The sequence below is a fragment of the Ischnura elegans genome, chromosome 11 (genome assembly GCF_921293095.1).
Source record: "Ischnura elegans chromosome 11, ioIscEleg1.1, whole genome shotgun sequence".
Classification (NCBI taxonomy): domain Eukaryota; kingdom Metazoa; phylum Arthropoda; class Insecta; order Odonata; family Coenagrionidae; genus Ischnura; species Ischnura elegans.
The window spans coordinates 53,011,684-53,038,804 of NC_060256.1; the positions used below are offsets into that span (position 1 = coordinate 53,011,684).

Below are 27,121 nucleotides of genomic sequence, written 5' to 3' on the forward strand. Positions count from 1 at the left end.
TATGGATACCGGCACTTAGGAAAATACGATTGGCTGCCTCCCGGCCAATCACGTTAGACCTTCTAACCGATGAAGACTATGTAAGCTAGCAAACTTCATCCACTCACCATTAGCCCTGACGATGGAACCCGACTCGTGTTCCTAAACGTCGGCAGAATGGAGAGAGACCACCCGGCAGGAAGCCCGAATAGCCTTTCTCGAGCAAGAATTCTCTGTTGTAATATCCGTGGTCATTTCCGTTCTCAGAGATTTATTTATGATATTTAACATGCTAATGCTCATTTTTCACCGATGTGAAACAGATTATTAAAATAATGAGGTATGATTAGTCCTGGAATAAGATTCAGCCCATTTCCTTTTTTTAAATTTACGATATCTCACTGAGTTACATACTTTACAACCCCTCAATGTCAGAGTGAGGGCCATTTCTGTTTACTTTCTCATCTCTTGTATAAGGCAACGTGTCCTGACTGACTGACTGAATGTTTGATTCACTCTCTCACCGACGCACAGCCGTCACTACTTGAGGTAGAGCCATGAAATTTTTAGGATTCCATGGACCATGTATAGGCGCACTAAGAACGGATTTTTGCGGACACAATTTTCTATTTTTTTACCCCGTTATTGATAAAATTTTCACAATTTGACTCATATAAGAAAGTTATTGAAATTCCATACCAACACAACTTTTTTATTTTCCTCTTTTTAATTCCTTACACGTAATATATTGTTTTTTTTATGAAAGTTTATCGTATCATTGCACTGAAAAAAGTGCTGTAAAAATTCTTTTCTTAGAGTTTTCTGTACGCTTTGTTTCCTTCTGATTGTTGTATTTTTAGATCAAAATTAATATTTTTTTCAAGTCAGCAATAGAAATTAGCTATAACAGCTAGGCGTAAAAAAACATTCCAAGTGTTATTGATAGGGAAACCGCATTTACCCAAACCCACTGCAAACAGTAAACCACTGCCTAAATAAGTGTGAAGCCATGCTTTCGTCTTTAATACCGTTAAAAATCACCGGGTACATTATCCTAATTTAGTATATTCTGTCGCGGCCTATGCTGGCCGCATCTTCAGATCAGGTCCAAATGTCAAATGTCAGAATATTTGACGTGATTCTCAAAAATGTCATTTTGGAAACATCTTCGACGCAGCTATTCCGAAATCCACGAATATTACGAAAGAGGATCCTCAAGTCGACTAAACGTGTTGTCACCGACCGCACGATAAAATGAGTATACAAAATTCGCCACTTGTGCTCATGACGGACGAAGTGATCCTAGTTTTATGGGGAAATGAGTTTAAACTAAGGGTCTTTACCTAAATTTATATACCTGATGATGTGATCTATCAAATGCATGACTTTTCTATGCTATCCCACGCAATTACGAGCATTTTGCTGAAAAATATTGGAAAAAAGTGGATCGCACTGCACTCATCACCGCGCCGCGGACATTTTTGAAAACAGATTAAAATGTGACCGAAATGGCAACAGATTCTATGGGATGGAATTGGGCCTCCTCTATGCAGTCCTCTTGCCGAAAACCATGGAGAGAACTGAAATGCAGCGCTGCGAAAGCCTCAAGCAGAAATTGTGTATGCTAAGTTGTGACTCCTTTGGTAATAGGACATATGTGACGCCGTTGGAGGATGAACACTGCTGCTATGTCCATTGGACTCATGTTTTCAACTTGTGTTTTATTCCACCCAACCGTGAAATCCTTAAAACCGTGAATAAGCTGTGAATATCGTCTACCCCCAGTGAGAAATGGGTGGTGGAATCCACGTGGAACCCACGTGGAGAATTAACGTGGATACCACGTGTTTTTGGTCGTGGAATCAACGTGGAACCCACGTGGAAATTTGGTGGAAAAATTAAAACAGCAGTAGGTGCTGTCCTAAAACCATTAAAACCTCAACCACTCTATATCTAAACCTTCTATATATGTGTCTACGATTTTTCATGTGCTCTCATGGCTGCCTTTCCACGAATTATATAAAAATAGAATGTGCGATACATTTTCACATAACTAGCGTGGTTTCAGGATGATAAATGACGAAATGTCACCAGAGAGTTAAGTTTCACAAATTAGAAATTCTGTTTAACATTTTATGCTAATCACCAAAAATCCACTTGAAATCAACGTGGATTCCACGTGGGTCCAACCACTCAATATCCACCACCACCAAATATCCACCACTCAACGTGGATTCCACGTGGGTTCCACGTGGATTCCACCACCCATTTCTCACTGGGCCGTGAAAAGAAACTGGAAAGGGCGTGAATTTCGTCATAACAATTTAAAAATCTCTCAAACATGACTGCAGAACTGACAGATCTAAAGAAAAATCGATATGTCGATCATGTTTCAAGGTCAGTCACGCGCAGACACTGTCCACGCATTTATCTGCGCACGTATATTCGAAGCGCAATTATTGGTCCTTGTGCCATGGAGACACATTGATCTTGAGCCTGTGATTGGAAGACCGGTAAACAAAGTGTTCATTAACCCTGGAGAAAAATCAGACACTTCTTCACTTCCCTGCCACCCTGCTCTCTCCATTTTCCCACTCACAGCCTTTAGCCGGACCTGAATGTTGATATCGACAGGTGACGTCATGAGAGAGAGAGAGCACTTTCATTTCTGCGTTTACATTCACGGCGTCTGTCGCGTTTGTTAAATTTGTAGTTAGCGTGCGGTCGGTTTCTGTCACGTGATCAATATTTCTGCCTTAAATGGCTTATCAACAGGCCGTGAATTTGACGACATTTAGACCCTGAAAACCTGGAAAAAAACGGTAAATTTTATAATTTAGTTTGATTGGGAACCCTGTTTATGCTAAGTGGCCATTTTTCCCGATCATTCCCGTGTAAGAGGCGCGTTGTCAGTCAAATGGGTACTGGCGGAATAAATCGGAATGTAAATGTTCGCCGGAATGCACACCGGTGGAATCGTTGTCTCTCTCTCTTGGGAGCGGAGTGAAATTGAATCGGGAGCGGGTGAATTCTCGCGATGGCAAACGTTTATGCCCGCGCATTTTCCGGTGAGGGTACCCTAAGGTACCCTAGGAATACATTTTCCCCCTTTAGACCCCTTTCCTCCAGTTTCCACAACGACCGAGGGGAAAATGCGATGGGCGGGGAAAGTATTTCCATCTCCTTTCTATTTCCCTGTCTCACTTTTTCTCCTCAGGAGGACGGTCTCCCTGGACCGGTCACATTTTGTCTCTTTTGGAGACGAAATACTCTTTTGAAACTTGATCATCGTTGATTCTAATAACACGGGACCAATCACGGTGATAACTTACCGAGTCACCCTAAATTCACAAATGTGCGAAATTCCGCAGACGAAGAATCAATCGCCTTGATTCGAACCCGGATCCGTCGATATCCGTCAAGGTCTTTCAACAAGGAACTTTGTTCCCTCCACCACTTTCCCCTGATCAACCAGCCTCAGCCCCTAAAAACCCATCCATAGCAAATTCTCATAGTGTATATAAAATTGTCTTCTCCATGTTTTTCAATGTCTTTGAAGATTTTTTGATAGCCGAGACCTGTCATTGTGTGTTAAATAAACAGTGGAAGTCACGAAGTCCCCTCATTGCTATTATGGAGCCCCTCTACCACACCATAGCTTCTAATTTCGATTTAACCCTCTTGTTTATTATTTTAAACTCAAACGCGAAATCTTTCTGCTGATGAATAGCATGTGCGTAGTCTCTAATGACTGTAATAGGATTAGTCATGCATAGTTTCTTGATTTTTGCTGTAAATTAGGTATTTTCTATTCATTTTTTTTATTCTTGGGATACTTTATCTGTGAAATTATTACATTTTTAAAGGAAACCCATAAATTACATGTCATTATCAAAACGTATTGGTCCGCATAAAAACTGCTGTTATAAAACCTGGAAAATCTGAAAAATTTACTATTGAAATCCTGGAATTGTGCTTGAACCTTACGTTTTGAACATCCTGTTTCATATTTGCAGAATGGAAATTGACAGGCCTGTCCCATCTTCCTGACTTCGTGACGCGGGTAGATTATTTCTTTCTTACTTTTTTCGCTCTCTTTTCCGCCCCTTTTTTCGATTTAAAAGACGTCTCTTACACTTTCACCTCTGCAACCCCGAACCCCTTGCGACCCTCCTTAACACTCGTCCTCCGTCTCCATTCTTGCGACAACTGCGCCTCCTCAATCCCATATCCCCCCTCACAAACATCTCTCCTCTCCCTCTCTCGACTGTTTACTTACGTCCTTTTTTTCTCTCTCTCTGTCCTCGGTTCTCATTTATTTTTCTTTCCCGGAGACATCCATTCCTTGATTTCCTCGAACGTTCAATACTTCACGTTTTGGTACACATCGGACCGGAGGGGTGTTGAATTTACTGTTTTCTTTTTGACGACCCGATGAAAGTTACCCGTGTCGCTTACATAAACGTTTCAAGCCGAAGATGTTCTTCACGTTTTGGATGAAAGTAATTTCCCGAAGGGTGACTTATACGTATTGGTGAACGTTTTGTGATTCTAAACTTCAAGGAATAGTGTCATCACCTTTATCGTCGTGAATAAGGCCGTTAAAAATTTACTATTTTTAATCAAAAATATATGCTTGTAAATTTCTGACTCGAACTACTTATGGCGTGTACGACCTCATCATGAGATGATGGCGTGCCTTGTCGAAACCTAAGTCGTCCTTTAATAAATTTATGTGGACTTACAAAGGTTTACTATTCATTATGTCAAGTCAATTCCTTGGAGCCAAGCACGAGACAACGTATTGTAACTACCTAAGATTTATTGATGAATATTATTTAGTTTTAGTTTCAATCATTTTTACTTCCTTTACTGCCGTCGAAAGTGTCGATTCAAAATCAAATGGATGTTCATAAATAGGTCTCGACGCCTGAATAGTAGTTCATCCAATAAATTTCTCTTTGAATATGCGTCATCGATGAATGTCCTCATTATTCATGTTTTCTGTAATTTACGCGCGTTAAATACGGTTTTAGGTTACCATATAGCGATGTTTCTTCAATCAGTAGTGTTCTGTGTTGGTTCTGCAAAACATTATTTTTCCTGGGCAAAAATCAAGGAGTGAATAAGTCAATTCGAATATGAATGTTATTTTCCATGGGCGAAGGATATAGAAAAATGTGTTTTTTTTAGGACGGAATAAAACTGTGGAGGTGTAAGGGCTCGTAATCTATCGCAGGGCTCTGGTCCTTTCTTTTTAACTAGAATTTCTGTCTAATTTACTCTCTTTATGTCCTTGATATTTGACTTTGTTGCAATTGGCTTACCAGGACTTGAATTCGTTGAGTGGGAAGGGGATGGATCAGATTGAATTGCACGCCGCACCGAATACTAGTACATACACGAAATTTTCTTTTCTTATATTGCGTGTATTAATTGAAGAAACGTGATGTCTCTGAGTCTTCCGTGGCGTACAGAATTTGTGGATTTCTCCATTTTTCGGGTTCTCGCCGCGTTTCGTTGTCAGTAACGTGCTAGATTTTGTTAAATTTTGAATCTGCTAATTTGAATAAATTAGAGAGAACCTATTGAGACAAAAAAAATTTACGGTGTTTTGTAACAAGAGGAATTTTTGTAATACGACTGTTTATTTTTTATTTTTAAGGTTCTTGTTACGACATGGTTACGACAATACTTATTTTGATCCATTAGGTTCCCATGATACCCTTCGATCTCCCCCCCCTCCTCCTTCTGCTTTCTAATGTTTGTCACTATACGTCCTTCTGATCTCAGCCAACCAACCAACCACACAGCTTCCCCAAATTCTCTTATCCTTAAGGAATTGTCTCACTTTGTATTTTTATGTTTCTTTAGGGGTAGGGATCAGAATCTGATGAGTCCCAGTTTTTGGAAGCTGGATACCTTTCGGAAGCCAAGAGCTAGCACATCTCGCTTTATGTCTAAAAATCGCGAAATTATCACGTTGTTAAGAGGTTGTTTATTTTCCTCGAATGGTCGACAAAATTGTGCGAGAAAGAAGGTGTATATTTACAGCTAGTCCATTGTCTAAAGCTATCGCTCATAATTTACAAATACGTAGGATTTTTTCATACCGTGGATTTTGGTTTTCCGCGGCAGGGGTGGAATACGGCAAATTTTTCCCTAGACTAAGTTTGGGGGGTCGCATTTTTACGAATCCAAAACTTAGTTTAGGGAATTCAGGTAAAACCTAAAATAGGGAATGCCAGTTATGTGCAATCACAATAATTAGTGAGCGGTTTATAACACAATTACTTAAAGCTACCTTGAGTTGCCACTTCTTAGGGTGCTAGGGTCGTTTTTGTCAATGGCGACAATGATGTGGATGAATGTGTGTGACTGGTTTCGTATCTTTAAGAGTCTGGTACACTCTAATGGCATTTAGCATGTATCGAATTTTCAATAGAATTCGTTGACGGGACCCTCCAGTTTGATGAAATTGTTTTTGTTAGTTCTGTGGCTATTTTCAAACACTTATAAAAATGTTATAAAATCCTGTCGGCTCGTATACCGGATCTGTCCATTTGGATAATGTATGCTCTATATGTCCTACTCGTTGGGTCAGTGGATGGTTTATTAAATAGAACCCTTGTCTATTTGAGCTTCCAGGTCAATGGTTGTAATTTATTGCTCAACCCTTCCATAGTTCTGACGTTGTGATAAAAGGAAATATATAGGGTTAATATAAAGGAATGGTTTAAATTAAAACAGAAATACTTACAGTTTATGTTTTTTTTTTAAGTTTCGAATTTGCCGTATAAAACAGTGAATTTTAACATTATTACTTAATTTCAATTTGTGCGCCCTTAGTAGCCCGACAAAAGAGAAATCAGGCGTCGACATTAACCTACTCCTTACGAATGGCGCCAGGGGACCACGGCTTTACGTCACATCGGCTGGACGGAGTGCTGCACTTACAGTGCCCCCCTCAAGTCACTCAGGCAGGGATTGGGCAAAAGGAGCTTCTGAAATATCTCTCCTACCCTATCCCTGCTATATTCCTGTGAATTACTGATACCGCACCGTTATAAAACGATAACCTTGTATTTGCGTGGCTAGGGAAAGAGATGTCCCATCACGTTTGAAATAGCAAGTCGATACCATAAAGGTTTGCTCTTTCTCACCCATTCCAGGCCTCCGTTTCATCCGTCTCACGCACAACCTAGCTGAAGCATTACCAGAGTTCTCAATTCCCGTTCACGAATCGCATGTATCCTTGCGTATTCTCATTCTCACGCTTCGATCTTCCTTAGAACGGGTCGTTTTCTCAAGGTTTCCGGGCGGAAAGGTGATAGCCTTGCGAAGCCGCTTGACGATATCGCGGGATGAGCCAAGGTGTTGCTATGGTGTGGGAAGATGGTGAGTGTCGTCAAGGGAGACGGTGAATCCATTTGCTTTATAAGGGTTGTGGGCGAAAAGTATAGGACTGCATAAGGCTTCTCATTCGTGCGAAACGCGAGAGCAAGTTATTTTTTAAAAACTGTAATGCCCCCATTTTTATCGAAATATTATCTAAATACCTCAAGGCATGTCGTGGGTGCATGGCTGGCTGAGTCTCGATATCATGACGTTAGTATCTTCGAATAACGCAGCACCCCATTGACCGATGGTATTTTTTCCGCCTCGAATTTCTAGTTAGAAATTCACCTTATCATCTTGAAGTTTAGGGTATGTGGGGTTAGGTATTCCTTGGTCGATTTTTTCCTGTATTTTAAATTTAATAACTTTAAACAGGAGAGAGTACTGAAAAGAAAATTTTCTAACTCGAGATACAGGAAAAGTTTGCCAAAGATTTATTCTATATATCCTTCAAATTTGAAGTTTATTGTGTGAATTTATAACGAGGAATACTCACGGAAAAAGGACAAGTGCGGTGGGGATGATACGTCCTCTCAGGTAAGTATAGCCAAGATCTGCTACGCTCCGCGGCAGCGTTAAGCTGAGATTATCATTCAAATTACGTGACTGAGATATTATTCCATTATTATAATGAACAAATGGAAATATTATTGAATTAAGCCTTGAAACAGTGCAAAACCACAGTTAGTTCACTCATCGTGAGTTCTCGCTATAATGAAAATAAAATTTTTGATTAAAATGCTCATTGCAACAATTAAACAAATGTTTGATGAGATCTGCTTTCTCTTGTCTTGGCAAGGTCACGTGCCTTCAGGTATTTTGCCATTGTGTACGGAAAAAGTGTTTTGCTAATGGCCATGATGAAACAGCACTTAATCTTCCACTCTTCTACGGCGTCACATCCGTGTGTGTACATTCTGAAATATTCTGCTCTTAAGGCGGTGAAATTTGAGCGATAATGCGTGTTTCCTGTAGTTCTATAGAATCACCCATTCTCAGGAGCGTTTACGTTATTTCTCCTGGAGAGTCGTATTTCAGCGTCAAAGTTTCTTTTCTTCACTATGATCGGTCTCTCTTTGAGTATGCTTCCCTAGATGTTTAAAAATAAATGTAGACGGAGAGTGAGTGAGAACCAAATGGAAGAACGTGATTCTCTCCCTTATGTTCCCGTTGAAGTGGTACTGTAGTGTCAACGCTTGTGATGTGGATTTTAAGAGCCTTCCTATTGCACATTGATATTGAGTAATGGCCCCGAATGACGTCATGTGTACCTGAACCACTACAATGTGCATTATCTTCATGGCACTCATTTTGACTCTACTTTGACAGGGCGCGTGGGGCGTAGGTAAACTTGTAAATAGATTGATGGCTTTTTCTCGCGCAACTTATGACGACAAAGCTCATTTTATGCCAGTCTTGTGTGATAAATTGGATCTGAAATCGATAGAAAGTCAAGATTGGGTGAGGTCCCCGTATACTTTGTGGCATGGAATGGAAAATAAGATTAAAGCTGATTGGATTTTAATAGCAGTCAGCTTGGTATGTAGCGGGTGCTTCAAAACGAATAGAAGGAATTTTCACGCTCTATTATACGTGTTACACTTAACTTACAAGTATAAATATCTATGTGTATTAAAGAAAGTCGTAAATCATATGAGTTACACCTTTATAACTTTTTATGAAAAGAAGGATAGTGAAATGCAAGGTGCAATGAGGGTGTTAGCCATGAATATTACAAAAGAGGCTCCTCAAGTCGGCCTCTAAATGTGTTGGTCACCCACCGCGCATTTGAATGGGTTTATAGAAGTGGACACTCGCGTCGCTAACGAACAAAATTATCCGAGTCTCACGGAAAAATAGTGTATAATGAGGGATATAGAGCGAAATTTATATGCATGTTGATGGGATCTATAAAATTCATAACTTTTTGATGCTATTCCTCGCAATTACAAACATTATTCTGCAAAAAAATTGGAAAAAAGTGGATAGAATTGCACTCATCACTGCGCCGCGGACATTTTTGCAAATCGGTCAAAATGCGACAGAAATGGCAACAGAAATCAGCCTTCTATGGGATGGAATTAGGCCTCCTCCGTAAAGTACCCTTGGTATTAGCGCTGAAACTTGCGGATATGGTGACTTGAGATAAAATGTTAAGAGCATATAGCCCGACGTTGAGTGCTGCAGTGGGGTGCTTTGGGGGGTCGAAATGCTTTGTGCTTCAAGTCACTCAATTTAGTCAGCCGCCTCGTCCCTTTGAGAGACCGCTACTTCGCGGCACTCAAGACTTCGCGGGGTATTGGGACGCTGTCGCATTTTAATAACCCGTTCCCGCCCTCATCTGAAGTTTCTCCGAAGAATAAATATTTTACGAAGCGCTGCGCCGTTGCGAAAGTTAGTGATTGTGGGGTGAAATTAGATCCATGAAGCTTTGCCGTCGTTTGCCTTAAAATTACGCCATGCTTTTGTACTCTGAAAGGAGGCGTAATTGAAATGAGGGTATGCCGACAAGCGCTCCATCTTATTCAAACAGCCTCTTTACCTCTCCTCTTATTCCTCGCGATTATTATTATCCTTACAAACGCTAATGTATTTGAGGGTTTTGCAACAAATTTCCCGGAGATATCCTATATACAGCAGCCAAATACTATGAGGAAGATTGTGGTTTTGAGGAGAAAAGTACCCATCGATACTCACGACTACTTTCAAAGATAAATCAATGGACTAACGAGACATACAAACCACGATCCCGCCGTCACAGCGTAATTTTGATCAATGTGTCAGTTTATAATAACAAGTTTTACCACTGATAACTGACAGTGAAAGAACAACTCCACGACTCCAACTACTTCCAAGTAAGCGATGAATCCGGTATCCGAAAATAATTAATCGTTTATAGAAAACATTTCCGCAAAAACTGCATGAATTATGATGGTTAAACAGAAATGGGAAGCCAAGTTGTAAGGGCTCCATAATAACATTGAAGCTACTTCGTGACTTTCTCAGTTTATTTTAACCAGAAAGACCGGTTTCGGTAGTAGAGCCGTCTTCAGGTACAGAGAAAAACATGGAGAAGGCATGTTTAAATACTATGGGAAGTTGCTACGAGAATGCGGGGGTTTTAGGGGCTGAGGTTGGTTGAGCAGGGAGGGATAGGGAGAACAAAGTATGTGCTGTAATTAGGTGAGATGGTAGGGGGGAGTTATATCACTCGGGATGTGGGGGTGGAGGTTTATGTTTCCCCGAGGAAAGAGACTTCAATCACCCTATATGAATGAAAAATGCGAGAAATTAAGCTAACATCCTCAGGAATTCAGTCTTTAGCCGTATGCTGACCACGAAAGATTCCGAGGCACTTGATGCCAATTTTTTACTGTCAAAATACACCTAAGAAGTATTTTTATTTGTACGTATTTAATGTCTGCAAGTTTTTGCGGAAATGTTTTCTATAAACGATTAATTATTTTCGGATACCGGATTCATGGCTTACTTGGAAGTAGTTGGAGTCGTGTAGTTGTTCTTTCATTGTCAGTTATCAGCGGTAAAACTTGTTATTATAAACTGAGACATTGATAAAAATTACGCTGTGACCATGGGGTCGTGATTTTTATGTCTAGTTAGTTCATTGATTTATCTTTGATAGATGTCGTGGCGATCGATTTCCGAGAATCTTTCACATTCAGGTGGGGGAAAACAATTCATTTCTGTGTACTATCTCGTGCTTCAAGGGGTGTCCAAAGGTTTATTTCAACTGAGGACCAATCGATCAGTGGCCAAATGCTCTACTCTCTAGTTTACCACCTTATTCCATATCTGACAATGCAGTTCCGCTAAGCTCTCACTGAGAGCTAAATGTTGGAATACTGGTCGCCCTCGCTTGCGGTCGGGATAAGTCCTCGTCTATCATACCGATGGTTTCGGGATCGAGTCACGCCTGGATAGGTTCACTCTATCCAGAGTATGCATATGTGTGATTGTCTATTGTTAGTTGTTGTTGATAATTCCGATGTAGAGGCTGCGTTGTGCTGTTCTTGGGGGTAATTGGAAAAATAAATAAATAGGTTTATACATAAATATAGTTCATAATATCAGACTTAACGTTGTGAAACATGTTCATACTAAAATAAATAAATGAACGTGGTGATAGGGGGATTAAAATTCACGTCCAGGCGCCATGATTTCGGATAAATGAAATTAAACGTCATTTTTCCCCGTCTTTTGAGTTGATGAAAACTATGGATAAAGTCGCCACGCTGGGTCTGCTGGATGTCGAGCAAAATTATTGCTCTTCGAAACGACTTACGGCATAATTTCAAGAAAAATTCAGAGATCAGCTATCCGGCTGTTCGACAATAACCAAATGACATTATAAGTAAAATTTCTGTATTTTTTGTGGCTCTTCTGTACATGTAAGGACGTACGAGTATACTTAATTTTATAATGGTCGTGGTCAATGTTCAAGTTATCGCTAGTTTTCAGCTTTCAATGCTTATTGGGGACTGTGACTCACAAAGAAATTTTAAACTCTCTGAAGTAATATAATCTGAATGTGCCATTTCTTTCGCAGATATGATTCATTTTATCTAGTCATTATGATTGGTACTTTCTGTTTTATGTCCTACTATATATCTACATATATTCAATATATATAAAGAGGGCCACAATTATTCCGTAAGGCTAAGATCAAATTCATCTTTTCTCCAAAGATTTGTATTCAGAAATTTTCATCAAAATGAACCTTTTTTTTACTCCTACATCTTTGAAAGGAGAGAGAGAGTACGGAGGCGTAGTCCAAGACCCATTTAGTCCCGGACCATAAAGTTTCGCGCAGCTCTTAAACCAGTCCTGTTTCGAACTGTCATCATTGCTGGAATGAGGAACGAGGTTGAAACTCTCATTTAAGATTTCGCTCGGAATGGAGTTGAAAAGAGCTTCTTTCCTCTTTGTGCTCTCGCATGCTTCCTCTTTCCTTCAATATTTGCTCGAGCCGACCTGCCGCAAATGATTTAACTTTTGCTTTATGACTATGGGACCAAAGAAAATAATTAGCATCCTTGGCAAATGTAGCGAATGCCATGGGTAAAATCCTCTTGTCATGATGTGTGGTCGCTGTTTTAAAGATTTAGCTGGTATGATTATATAAGTGACTTGCGAGTATAGAGGGTCAATAACGAGGTAATGGGGCTTTACTTCACTCTATTTGCTTCAGAATTACTCATATTATGTATGATACTTAAAAGTTAATTTACGCGGTTATCCTAGGATGGGCGTATTTTCAGTGTCTTGTCATTCGTGTACCTACATACGTTTATGTTGCTTACATTGTAACAGCTTTACAAGACCACGTATTTTTATGAAAAAAATATCATGTTGCTGACCTCCCACTAATGTTCATGTTTTCGATGTATGTATGTACGAATGTCATATTTCAAATATTATCAGAAGTAACTTCGTGAAGAGGTTGCTAGTCATGCGTTTTTAATGTCATTATATTTTATAATTTCATTATAACGACAAACATTTTCCTTTAATTCTGTTTGATATAAGAATAACTAATATGGCCTCGGTAACGTTTAGGAGCTTACTGAAAATATTTTTTCAACTCTTCGAGCCTTTCTCTTAATGCGGTGCGGAACTACCAACTTATGCGTTAGGAATGCCTATTCGAAAGTACATGATAGGTATTATACAAGCTCTGTACCATTTTGTTTATTATTTATGGAATTCTACCGTTTAAGGTTGGTTTCTATGGGGAACTATATAAGCATTCTGGTAGCCTCCCCTTCCTTCATTTATTTCCCTCTTCAATTGTTAATAAGGCTTACTCCCTTTTATTCTATCTAGTAATTCTATTCTTTTCCTTCCTTTCCCTCGTTTACCTAACATTCTACCCTCTAACATTGTTTTCAACATCCCCTCCTCGCTAAGTGCTCCCTCTTTCCATACCTTTTGTCTCCTCCGTATCTCATCTAGATGATATTTTGTTGATAGAAGATAATATTTCCTTTCTAAAATCGTCGGCGGAAGTAACTTCGGGAAATCATATCGAGAAACATCTTGCGTGGAAGATGTTTAATTCAAGTGAATTCTCTTTGCTTTGCCTCACGGTAACGGAGGCTGCTTGAAATCATGTGTAAATGGTGGGGAGTGCTCGTACCACCAGCGAAAAGGATAAAAAAACCTTGTGTGTAACAAAGGTCATACTCGATGACCCTTACCATCTTGTGCCACCCTTATTCTTTATTCTGATCGTGTTTGTCCTTTTGCCTTCTTCGTTTTTCGGTCTGTCGCACAACAACGGCGGAAAGCAACTCATTTATTCTGTGGAAGTGGGAGGAATATCCTACTTCTTCCATGCTGATACGTCTCAGATGGAGAGGACGAGGAGAACCCTTCAATATCTCATTCAGCAGAATTTATGAAAAGCTGGAATGGCCCCTTATATTTCGCGGGATGAAAAATGCGGAGCGTAGCGGACCCGTCCCTTTAACATCGGATACAAAGAGGCCCTTTGGAATGTGGATGAGACGCTGGAGAGAGCTATCCGACTCTGGGCCTTCATTTCAGACGCATGGTCTCTTTTCAGCTCGCAACGGGGATCTTGCGTGAGCGTTGGACATGTTGCACGTTGGAAGAGGCCATTAAATTGTGATGGTAGGGGAATTTTCAGCTTTTACCACCAGCCGAGGTATTCGGCATACCTATTGTCCATTTATCGTTCTGTCTACAGTCAAGATTTATCATGTTAATTAATTTTTTTAGCACTTAAAATGCAAACGAACAGTGAAAACCGGGAAAAATGCATAGTAAATGCTCACGGAATAATCATAAAATACCAAATTGAAAAAGATTGATAAATTTGCATTAATAAAGTAACTTCTTACATTGCGCGCACATATATTTACAAAAAAAACGAAATATTTGCGGTGCGTAGGTAATCAAGGCGTACACAAGGAGTAAGGGAAATTCATTTTTTTGAGACGCAAAAGTGGCGCCACAAACTTTGTAGTAAAACATTTGAAAGTGACTGTACAATTTTCAGTTGCTGACATGAGAGCTGTGTATTTACGCTGTTACTCCTGTAGTGCGATTGCTCAAGCAAAGGTAATTACGTGCCGGGTACTTGGATTTATTGCACTCCGGGAATGCGGGCGTTTTAGCTCTCCGATCTATGGTTTCAAGAGGGGCATCACTCGGCGAATTTACCGGGCATCGATGAAACAAATGAAAACAGCGAGAAACATCTGCCGAAGTGCGTCTGCTGCGAAATTGGAGGGGAGCGATAATTGATGGGTGGAAAACTGAGGTGGCCGAAATAATCGATTGAAAGGAAAGGATTGTTCGGAACACGAATGAACCGTCCACAGTTTTCACATATGAACAGTTGATTGGTAAATAAGTATAGAATATGGTGTCTGAATATTGATTAGATACGTTTATGCGGGCGAGGGGATTATCTAAACATAAAGAGCTTACTCGGGTGGCGAAATTCATTACCGACGCGAAATATCGAATTACTTTCGTGCAGAATTCGGTAGCGTAAATGAAAAGGGTATATTTAAATGTTGAATGGTGTGGTGTATTCATTTTGGTTTAATCTAAAAGACAAGCGTACCTACGTGTATGCTGAAAAGCATTGCATTTAATTGATTAAGAGTTACCATTTCCTCCCACATAATGACCTAAGGATCTGTGTTGAAATGGGGGCGAAACTAATTTATTTTCTGCTAATACGAATTCCAATACTGGATAAGATTTAAATTCTTCACGTGGACACTAAGTTCGGAAATTTTCGTGCATTCAAATTAAAGATGAGTGATTCTTTATTTAGAATGGAATGTAACGGCATGTATCTGGCTAGGGGAATTTGCATCTAAAGATTATTTACCTCTCGTATGACATAAACGCCAATAGTTCGATTTCAGTCCATTTATTTTGACTGAGGAGAAAAATATCTTGGGCGAACTTGAACCCTTTGGTTTTTTTTCATTATAAAGCACAGTAAAAGGTACCAATTCTCATTTTCTTCAGCGTTACTCTTAGGCTAACAACATTTTATTTATTATTCATTATATTGGCTACATTTGGTATAAACAGTCATCCCTTCATAATAAACTCTAGCCGATACAAAAAGCCTCCCGTTCGGTAGGATTCCGACCATTGCTGAACAAATGTGTTTATTATTTGTGTATTATTTAATTTGTGAAGTAATGGTATGTGTCGTCGCTCCCGATTTTTCTTCATGAGTAAAATCCAGGACAATTCTGTTTGTAATATGTTTATTTCACCATGTGAAGTAAAAGTAAACGCTGCATCATGTTTCTTATTTGCGTTCTGAATCTTTGTTTATCTGAAAAATCAAACATTCTTGACCTTGGTGAAAAACTGTCCCCTCGGTCCCCAAGGTTTTCAAACCTTTCGGTCTCGTCCAGGAGCCTACCATTGGCCCTCTTTCGCCTGTGCGCCTGGAATTCCTCTTTTGTGTAAAATGGGTCGTTGACGTAGCCATTTTGCCCCCTCCCGTCCACCCCAACGGGCGTTCTTGGGATTCCGTGAATGCTGCAAATTCGCGTCCACATGACGCTCGTCCCCAGCCAGCTACTTTGCTCCTTTTGCGACCCACGGTCCTCGCTTTCGCCGAACCTATCCCACGACGTTTTTGCGTCCCTCCGGCCTTTGTTTTCGTGTCGGCTTTCAGCGCTCGCGAAGCTGACACAAGGGGACTGCATAGAGGAGGCCCAATTCCATTCCACTGAAGGTTGATTACTGTTACCACTTCGGTCGCATTTTAATCGTTTTTCAAAAATGTCCGCAGCGCGGTGATGAGTGCAATGCGATCCACATTTTTCCTATATTATGCTGTATAATGTTTGTAATTGCGAGGAATAGCATTGAAAAGTTATGAATTTGATAAATCACATCATCATGTGTATAAATTAACACCCATAATTTTAACTTAATTCCCCGTGAAAATCGATTCAATTTATCCGTAATTGACGCGAGTTGTGACTGCTATAAACCTATTAAAATGTGCGGTGGGCGACAACAGATTTCGAGGCCGACTTGAGGATCCTCTATTGTAGTATTCTTGCGCTGACAGATCAAGAGGTGTGCTTGACCCATTTCAGCCCACCGTAGCCATATGGCTACATCCTACCATTCTGAGTATATGATTTTCTTGAAGTAAACCCGAACTACGTTTTGCTGTTGAATTACTGCGAATGTATTGTTGAAGCATGCGATACTTTAATACACGTATTAGTTTACTTTTGTAGCCGGTCGAAATAAGTCCAACGACGGACGGAAAGAGACGGTGGGAAATTCAATATGGACGCCTAATGTTTTTAAATTACATGTGAGTATCATAAAATTAAACAGGAAATAACATTGTATAGATCATTTTAACTTTACTTCATCCTAATATATACTTGCTCTGAAGTTTCGTCCTTTCTATTAATGTCACTCGTAGACGTTGAACAAAATTAGATTCTGACCTCGTTACTATCCATTGTGGCTGTATTACTACAGGTCATTCTGAAGACACAAGTTGATGTATCACCAAAATATTCCTCTAGATTATTAATGGCTATCACGGGAGCAACGTACCAAAATATCTTCACAATTGCAAGCAGAGTTTTTTCTGAGCAAATGGGTTAAAGATGGACTGAGTGGGGATATGTTTCAGAAATCCGATATTCCACCTATTCCCTCGTACTGATACGTTTATAAGATCGTTATTTTAACCACATTGAATATATTGTGTGGTAAATTAGTAGTATGCCTTAGTATAAAACATTTTAAGGTGTAGTGCTACGTGGGAATAACTTTGAGTGCTCAACTTTTTACATGACGGTGGTTTATACTAATGCATCTTATCTCTGCGAACATCTAAAAATTTAAATGCGTTAATTTCAATCCATTACCTCTCTATTAGAATAAAATTAGTTAATTTAGTCTTCCTCCCTTTCTTTTAACATATCAGACGGCAAGAAATCAATATTTTACTAATCGGGTGTACTGCTGAAGACTACGCGGAAAACAGCGAGGTTTGTGTATTGAATTAGCGTGAAAATAATCGTTGAATGTGCAGCTTACCCTTTGAGATTTTTGGGTTATGAGGCATGCATATTACCATAACTGAATTACATAAAAAAGTATTAAGTATAAGGTAAAAAATTAAGATTTCGTCGGATATAAGGTAGATATTTTTCTGGGTCAGAGGACATGAACTCATCGGTTGGCATTTTGTTCGAGGAATATAGGAATTGCTTAATCTTCAACGCTGCAATTCAGATTATGCTTCTTAAGGTGGAGATCGATACAAAATTCCAATCTGTTATTTTAACCTTAGAAAAGCATATATTTATCTCAATTTATGTGACGATCTTTAAGTATTCGCCATATGGTCAGAAAATGTTGCGTAAAATATTATAGCAGTCTCCACCAAGTTTCAGTAATTCATTTTCTCTTCAGTCCCTTCTCAGAACATAACAGACGGCTATAAATTAATATCTTAATAATCGGGTGTACTACTGGAGACTACGTGGAAAACTGCGAGGCAATTTGTATCATGGTTGTGCAAGAAAATAGCCCTTGAATGTCTAGCCTACCCTTCACGATTTTTGGATTAAAATCGCTACACTTTTATTTGTAGCATCGTCATGAAATAGCTTCGGCGAAATTAAAGTAGCAAATTACCCTTGGTATTATTTTTTATAAAACTATGGCAACTTGATGCGTTTAGTTTTTTTTTCGTTTTGCTTCTGCCACATGTCGAGAAATGTAAAGTAATGATTTGGATTACGTTAATAAGCCTAGTTTTTTTCAACCCGGGTATCAAATATCCCCGAATTGTTAGCGCAACTGTTGTAGAAATAACAGCTGCTACCCGCTGCGACTTGCTGTCTTGGGAAATATTTCGGGTATTAAAATTCTCCAAAGTCTTTCTCATTTCGAAGCGTGATTCGTATATTCATGTTCAGAGTGTATCTCTTTTTCCTCAGCCCTCCAGGTGCTAGAGCGCCAGAAATTTTACCGCAGGGCTGTTGAAACGAAATTGCAGGAAAAAGCTGAGATTATGTTCGGGTTGTAACTGAGGAATCTAGAAAGGAATTCCGAGAATATTCTATAGGTATATATATCTCAGCGAATGCGAGTCAAAAGGGGTTGTAAAAGCCTCCCAATACGTGTATGGATGACAATGAGACCTTACGTATGATTTTTATTTGACATAAATGTAACTAAAAAAACATAATCAGAAACAACTTTATTTTTTAAATTACGGATTTACTTATCCTCATGATATTGGGAGGTATAAACTTATAACGCAATTGATGGGGTTACAAGGACACCCATGACTTCTCAGGAGGTGTCTACCTACGTCATAAGTGTCCACAGGCCTTATTACCAATGCATTTCCCTCAATCTCTCGTTTTCTTCTCCTAATTTCTCCCTTGTTTACCCTATGTCCTTAGCTTTTTATCTATCGGCCATTTATTAGCTGGAGCACCTCGTAAATTAGAGAAAAAGTAAATGTCGTGTGTATTCTCTGCTTTAATTAAGATTTAAATCTTCCCACCTCCCTGCTCCCTGAACTCCATAACGCCTAAGGAAAATGTACGAGAAATAGCATATTTTGCATGATTTCGTATTTTTATGGCGAATCGTGTTGATGATTTTTGAACTTCAAAGTACGTTGCACTGTTAAAACCTATAACTGATGGCTTTAAGGCTTAACTGAGTGAAACCTTTCCATAGTGGAAAATGAAACAATAAACATTATTCGGTTCTCAAATATATATTTGAAAAAGCACGATCCAGGTTTCGTAACATACCTGACGATGCAACTATGTTATGAAACCCGCGTCGTGCTTTTTCAAATACATTATTGAACCTAGTAAAGTTTATTATTTCATTTTATGTAAAATTCTGTATAAACTGGTGTGAATCACGGCAGAGCTTCATTGATAACAATTTTTATCAGAGATACGTGAGTCATGGAATTCATTTTTCATCTTCTCGTGTCAAAAATCAAAAATGTTCATCCCGTCAAAACCCCCAGTGCCCGCAGATTCCTAGCCATCCAAAATGTACGACGTGACCTAATTTTCTCCTCCCGACGAGAGAGACTCGAGTGGCCCAAGGCATAAGCCATCCCTGCTCACTTCTGCGGAGACCTCGTCTATGGGCCCTCAGAGTGCTTTGTTAGTTCGATAAAGGCCGCTGGATCCACTCCTCGGATTGGCGGATTCGAATTGTATTATAGGTGACGTTCACCCCCTCTGATTCATAATAGAGGGCGCGAACAAATGGAAAACGCATGGGAAATGAGGTTTTGCTTCAAGAAATTTCACTAGGTCTTTGATTTTGACGGTGGATTCGAGTCAGGGGCGGCTTTCGCATCTAATTTAGGGGGTGGGGGGGAGGTTGATGACCTGGGTCCGGGCAGTATGGAATACCTCCCGGGAGAGAGGGGCGTTTTTACAGTTGGGAGGGCTACTCTCTACGATAAATACAACTAAAACCTCTCTCACGTTTGTTTCTTGTAGCCATGTATTTCCATATACGCTCCCTTTACTCCTTTACAAGGATAAATAATCTAAAAAACTATTAAAAATGAAAATTATTTGATTAAATTTGGGGGAGGAGGGTTGATATGACCCCTGTGACCCTTCCCTCATAAATCCGCCCCCGATTCGATTTCTCTCGTACAAAAAATATAATTTTATTATTTTCGGTCCCCTGATTTAGCAATATTGTTTTCAAAAGTTCACAATTCAGAATTTTAAATTACACCTGTTTTCATCATTAAACATTTCTAGTTATTCGACTTGTTTTGAAGCACATTTATGTTTGCTTGACGCGTGTATCGTTGCCTTTAAAAAAAATCATATTTGGCCAAAGTAATGAATGATGCATGTGACTTGGTACGCAGACACGCGCACGGGTGCAAAGTTGTGCACACCAAGGATGATATTCACCATAAGGAAAGCATTTGTCTTAGCCGGGATTCGAACCCATATCTCCCCTTTACGGTCTAGGCATGCTATCGATTACACCACCAACAAAACTGTCACTGCTAGCATACCTGACCGGCAATCGGGAGATCCGGGTTCGAATTCCGGCGACGCTCAAATCGTGGTGAATTTCATCATTGGTGTACATAATCCGCATTCATTAATTATTTATGAATGTATATTTCATTTATAAGTGTATTAATGAGATTCTCTCTGATTCATACCAGGCTAAACAGTTTTAAATTCTGTAACCTGGTGTGACGCTCTTACTTTATCAATATAGTTCGCCAGAAAAAGACAAAATCATATAAAAGTTTCCATTTTATACTGATATTGAGGGGTATTCGTTGACCTTGAGGATAGATGGCCTGGATCCTGATCGGAGTGTCTCTGGTTTAAATCCCTGGTGAATGTTTCGCACACCTCAAAAGAAAATAGTTGCCAGGTAGCCCAAGAATGAGTTGTACCAACGGGACAGTTGACCCACCCAAACCCTGAATGTGTGACATTCACACGCTAATGGTCTAGTGTGCATTGAGCTCAACCCTTACCTATTCAAACCAACCTATGATTTGAATCATTAAAGTATGTACATTGCGTTCGGATAAGTGAGTTAATACTGTTTAACTAACGGAAAATGGCTTTTTTTTGACTAAGTTCTTAAAATTATGACTAGTTAATATTTATTTAATTATAATATTTTAATGAATAAAAAGGAGGTTCAAAATATTATTTTCAAGGTGGGTGAGTGAGATGGATTATGTTTGCGGTAGTGATGATTATTGAATATTTTTATGATAAAACTCAATGACGTTCGCAAATGATTATTTATATATTATATTTATTTTGTTTCTCTGTCCCTTCGCTTGTTACTCTGATTCCTTTGTAGAAAAAAATCTTTTCACTGCAAATTATTTGACCAAGCGAAATAATGTTAGTTTTACTGTCGTGTATCATTTCGTAGTTATTTTGTCTTGTCATATTAGCGAATTATACGAATGAAAATAGATGTTTATTTTGCGAAAGCCCTCACGAAAGTTATATTTGCGCTGTAGGAGGCAGTCACTTTCATTAATTAGGATGCATATCTGATCTCCCTGTGGGAGCCATAATATGACCGAGACCTGTGTTCTATGGGAGATTTCGAAGCAATTTCCTTCATGTAATTCACTTAGCGTCTTCATGAGCTTAATGCAATATTTCCATGTTGCCTGGACATGAGGGAAACGGCTAGAATATTCATTTAACGTTGTTGCGGTGTGACAATATTGAATCAATTTGGATTGGTAAATAATACTATTATAAGTTGAAAAACAGATGAGATACTAATTGCTCATTTGTTTATGACAACGGTGGAGTTTTCCATGAATAATGCAAATTTTAATGGCGATGCAGTTACGGGAATTGTGGGATGTTTTGAATGTGGGTTGCATAATTTTACCTGAGTTCCTGAATTTTACCCTTTGACTAGCGGTGAATGGGTTTCATGCATGCATGATCTAGAGTTCGCTCAAATACACTTCTACCCCAGGAGAGGCCTTATTGGGAACTGTCGGTAAAACCTGCCTCTCACTCAATTATGCTGGACTGTTGAAATGCATGTAGTTATTCAACTGTTTAGGTTTTTCCCGTGAGTTAAATTTGTATCTGATTCTGCTTCCAAAAGCTATCAATATGGCTTTTTCACGGTTTGCACCAAAAATCACATTTATTAGCTCTTGAATTTTTATATCTATGTTACGTCGGTATTTATCCGTTTCAAACCGATTCAAAGATATAATACTTATTCCACGCTTTCTATTTGATCTTCGCCAACCATCCTAGTGTGCATGTGTGTGTCCGTATTTGTCTATAATAAATAGGTATCTCCTGGCTTTGTCGGATATTGTTTACATCTTTCTTAATTTATATTAATTTTAATACTGATTAATTTCAAATTTTTTTACACTCATAAGTTATAATTGGCAAATATATCGCAATGTAGTTCATATATTTGTGATGAGAGTAATCAAAAAGTTCAGAATTTTCACACGTGCAGTTTTAAAATGTTCAATTAACCCCGATATTTGTTTCCAGAAATTAATTAAAAACTAAAATACGTATAAATTCAACCGATTCAGGGTAAATAATAGATAGTTGCACTTTTCCACAATTATTCAATGCGCACCATGCACTTCGGTTCACGAAGCCATCATAGACTGTACCACGACCAACTGCCTTTATCTTCAATATAAAATACATGTAGTTTAATATTTATGTCCATTAGGACACCACGTAACTGTGCATGTTGAAATGTGAGTAACGATTCCTTTTCTTTGGAACCTAACGGTTTGGGATAGTATACCAAATGAAATAATATATCTAATGATCATACTCTGTGGATGAGTTATCCGACTTCCACCTTTTTTAGAAATATAAATTAGCCGAAAGTGCGTTGCGCAATCCTCGCTCTAATTTTATCGGCACGATGGGAAATGTGCGCTTAAATATCGAACTAATGCATCCTACGTACTAATGAATGAAAACTATACTACTTTGTAGAAGTAAATTATCAACATCAGCATCAGTCAACAATCCGAAGATTAGGAAAACGCAGCTCACTACTTTGCTCTCCTATCAGCTAACCATTTCATATTTTAAGAATTTCTTCTCTTTCACATCCTCAATGACTTTTCCTGTGAAACTCATTCGCGGTAGTCCATTGCCTTTCTTCCTGCCCTTCAACGACGGAATTCATGCCTCATGAAGTGACCGATTGAGATAGTTTTAAAATGTTCAATGAAGCCCGATATTTGTTTCCAGAAATCAAGTAAAAACTAAAATACATATAAACCGATTCAGGTGTGATATAATTTTCTTCTCGAGGATTCTAGAAGAACTCTCTTTTCTTCCACTCTTCCTTTCACTTCCCTATCACTGACTCGGTGGATCTATATTAAAGCCATCAATCTTCGGAAGCACCAAATTGCAAATACTTCCTCCTCCTGACTTTTCTGCTGCCGTCAGCGTCCATGCCTAGCTCCCATAAAGGTACATACATGCTCCGTATCTTTTTGATGATTCTTTTCTAGTAAGCTTATGATGCCCACTCCGCCTGAGATGTTATACTGACTGACTGACTGATTATATATTATCAATATTAATGGCTAAGGGCGTCCAAACTCCATTAATATTGACAAAAATGGGCTGCATAAGTCATAGTAATTAGATGGTTATATATTATGTTTATTTCCTGCTCCGCCTTTCGCTTGTTACTCGGATACCTTGGCAGCAAAATTTTTCACCTCTTCAAGCCTTTGTATTCTTAGTTTAATGTTTGTCCAAGTCTCCCCTCTTTTGCTGCATACTAATAAATGATTCTTCTTTTTATTGATTTCTGACGAAAATTATATCGCTTGATTTAAAGTTCGAATTTTAATGATAGGGAATCGCCGTATTCGTGATGTTAGCCGTAGATTTGATACATGCACGTCGCAGGCACATCATAGTCGAAACAAATTGCGGACATAATGTGAATCAGAAGAGGGATCAGAGGAATACTACTGAAATCCGAGAAAAAGGCGAGAGAAGGCCGTTTCCAATAGCTGTTATAAAGACTGGAATATCAGATATGAAGCTATGAAATACGCATTCTCCTGTCTCCCTTTTGGTCAACCTCAGTACGTGCTCGCTTACGAATTTTGCTTAAGGTCTGCGAATTAAGGATTTAGAAATTGAATCGCTTTACTGGCGTGCAACTCATGATCAGTGTTATCACAGCCATGTACATAATAGTCTGTTACCAGACCTTATTTCTTTATTTCAGCTGGAAAAATAATTGAAGATGATTCAAATGATCTGGAAACGGACATGCTGTCTTTCCTTTTAATGCATATGATAATTACCCTCTTAGGTATGGATTAAAAGAGTGGAAAAGTCTTGATAAAGTTTGGATATTACTTTTTTTTACGTATTGATGGATACTATGTCCGATGTATTTTGATCAGTCAAATACGCTGATAAAATTCATGGTGTTCGTGCTAGAAGTTTCATAGGTTTAATCTTTAGTTACTTTCCTGCGGCGTGTGAGTTCAAACTATTGCACTAGTTATATCGACACAGAGTTTGAGTTGGTTTGTGATAGTCTTATTCGCAGACCATATTTGAAAATTCTTCTGGTTTCATATAGATGTTAACTTTAGTGTTTTACCATTTTGCTAATCTATGTCAGTAAGACGATGATTTATTTGACCCAAAAACTTTTTAAAAAAGCTTCTCTTTTTTACTGCCACGTTCTATTTCCTTGCATGGGGATGAAATCTTGAACACTGCTCTCAATTCTGAGAAAGTGAAAAATAATGTGGAGCCATCGAAGGAACTCTCGGTGCTCAACGGAGTTGTCGCTGGCGATGTTCTTTTTTTTCATCTGCAGTTCCGAAGTGATCGAGGATGTGACTTTTCAAATCGAGAAAAAAAAGTTCATCTCAGAGGCATTCGGTCGTATTCAATGGAGAACGAGGGAGAGGTTCCTATATTGTCATTTTATATTTTATAAGCTCTTCTTTTGTGTGTCGCGGAATTGAAAGTTCTCCTCGAAGGGATTTCAAGCAAATGGCGGAAAGTTCTTCATGAATGCGATCAAGTGCATTTCCCTTTCATTCGCCCGTTCAAGGCGGCAATGGGATCATCGTGTGTGAGGAGGGAGAAAATCAGAAGGGGAAGGATTTCATATAAGAACTCACAGATTGCCTTTTGCCGAGATATTTTGCAGTATGGTTAAAGTATTCGGTCGCTATCCTTGATCTGAGGGAGGAGGACGTTTTGAGTACATATTTTATTTAAATTCGATCACGTAGCTCCTAATGGTTAGGGATTCACATTCTCAAATGTAAAATATTTTCACTGAATACGGTTTGTTAATTTCATGAATCATGCCAGATTTTGGCGGCCCGAAGCTGTATTAAGAAAAATTGTTGTGTAAAAAATGAGGAAAATTAGGGTTTTTGGTCAATCCTGTTATTATTTTGATGCATTAGTTATGTAAAAAATAAATTGCAAATTGAATTAAAAAGTACTCTTTTTTATTGGAAAAAATACTGTTTTCCATGAATGGTGCCAACCCCTCTAAAAATAGTCCCACATATAAAATCCGCATTGATTGTAGTTCCTCTCGCCGTCCACTAACTTAAGTGGTTGTTCATGGGAAATGGATATTGAGTAAACTCTATTTGGAAATAAATTAATCTGGGTTATTCAGCTAAGTTGTTTCTGTTGCTATAATAAATATACTTATTTACCCAGAGTGACAGATTCCTGGATTCATAAAACCACGACGTAAACCTCGAAGTGTGTGGTAGCCTAGTTATTAATGTGTAGAATGGTACAGGAATCGGATTCCAGTGGGTCTAATGTACCCAAAAGAATCCTTTTGTTTCGGGGTGGCCAACGGAGAAAAAACTGTCCTCTCCTACTATGTGAGTGTGAAATTCGCACTTATGTGGATTCATCAGCGTTGGGTTTTATCCTCACTTATCCATGTCTACCTTTTGGTTTAAAACGATGATTAAGTTGGACCTAGGATATTTTTAGGATGTGAATCTCGCTTTTTGTTTACGGAGAACATAACGTGTAATCATAGAAAATGTATTTATGACCCATAGATCTTTATTTACCGACCCAGGCTTTGACAAACTTTGCAATTGTCAATGTTAATGGCTTTTGGGGGTGACCCGCGTCAAGACTTTCAAATGGCCAACGTTTCCTCTCCTATGCCGGAGACCTCATCTGGGATAACGGCTCTGTCGCCTTGTTTGAGCATCAATATATGGGTATTGAGTGCTGACAGAGATTTTTCTGGACATCTTTCTCTCTAGAAATGACTGAAGCCTGGTTGCCCTAATCTTCTTTCCGTTGTCTTTATTGAAGTTGAATCGCCATTTACTCTTAAGTTGAAGAACTAAACGCTCGTACGCCGAACATGCGTCAGATAGTGATTTTCGCAGTAGCTTTCCTGGGACGCAGTGTGCTCATGAATTGTGACGTACACTTTTCGATTACGGGCGGCATCGAAAACTGGGCACTCCCATAACCGTGGGTAATCATCCAATCTCACGCGGAGGCGTTTTCATTCGTCGCAGGCAATCCCTGGACCGTTTTCCTTTCCCATTAATGCATCTGTTAATCATCAGTTAAGTGTAGCTGCATTTTAACCGGATTAGATCATTGGCTATAGTGTCCGTTTTATCAGCCGGGGTAAATCCCTCATGCCGAGGATATTTTTAGCCCTTCTAGTGAAGCTCTGAAATACCTAATTATTACAAGGGAAAAATTTCGGGCTTTTTACCAGATTAATTAATTTAAATTTAAAAACAACTCTAAGGCCTTTAAATTGGGTTGTTTATGAATAATAAATTGTGTAATTATGATAAAATCAAGTATAAAAGTATTTCATAAATAACAATATCGTAATATTATTTTATTTGTAAATCCTGTTCTCTTCCTTCCTCTCCCCCGCCTACCTAGAATTCTTCCCTATAGAACGGTTCTCATCACACCCTCCCCGCTCAGCACTTGCTCCATCCAAAGCCTCTTATCTCCCACGTATCTCATCTAGAAGCTCCCCTCCTCGCCCACCATGTCAAGCTCTTTGTCATTCCTCTTCCTCTCCGTCCACTTCACTTTCTCCACCATCCTTCAGGGCTTGGTCAAATGATAAAAAAAAACTACCTTACCAACATTTCGCTTTTTTC

General features: G+C 39.0%; 1 protein-coding gene across 1 annotated transcript in view; it reads right to left on the reverse strand.

The window, feature by feature from the left end:
* The window catches only part of LOC124167752 (neuroendocrine convertase 2), a 433,133-nt gene that overhangs the window by 57,961 nt on the left and 348,051 nt on the right, over positions 1 to 27,121 (reverse strand). The gene's annotated exons all lie outside the window — the stretch shown is intronic.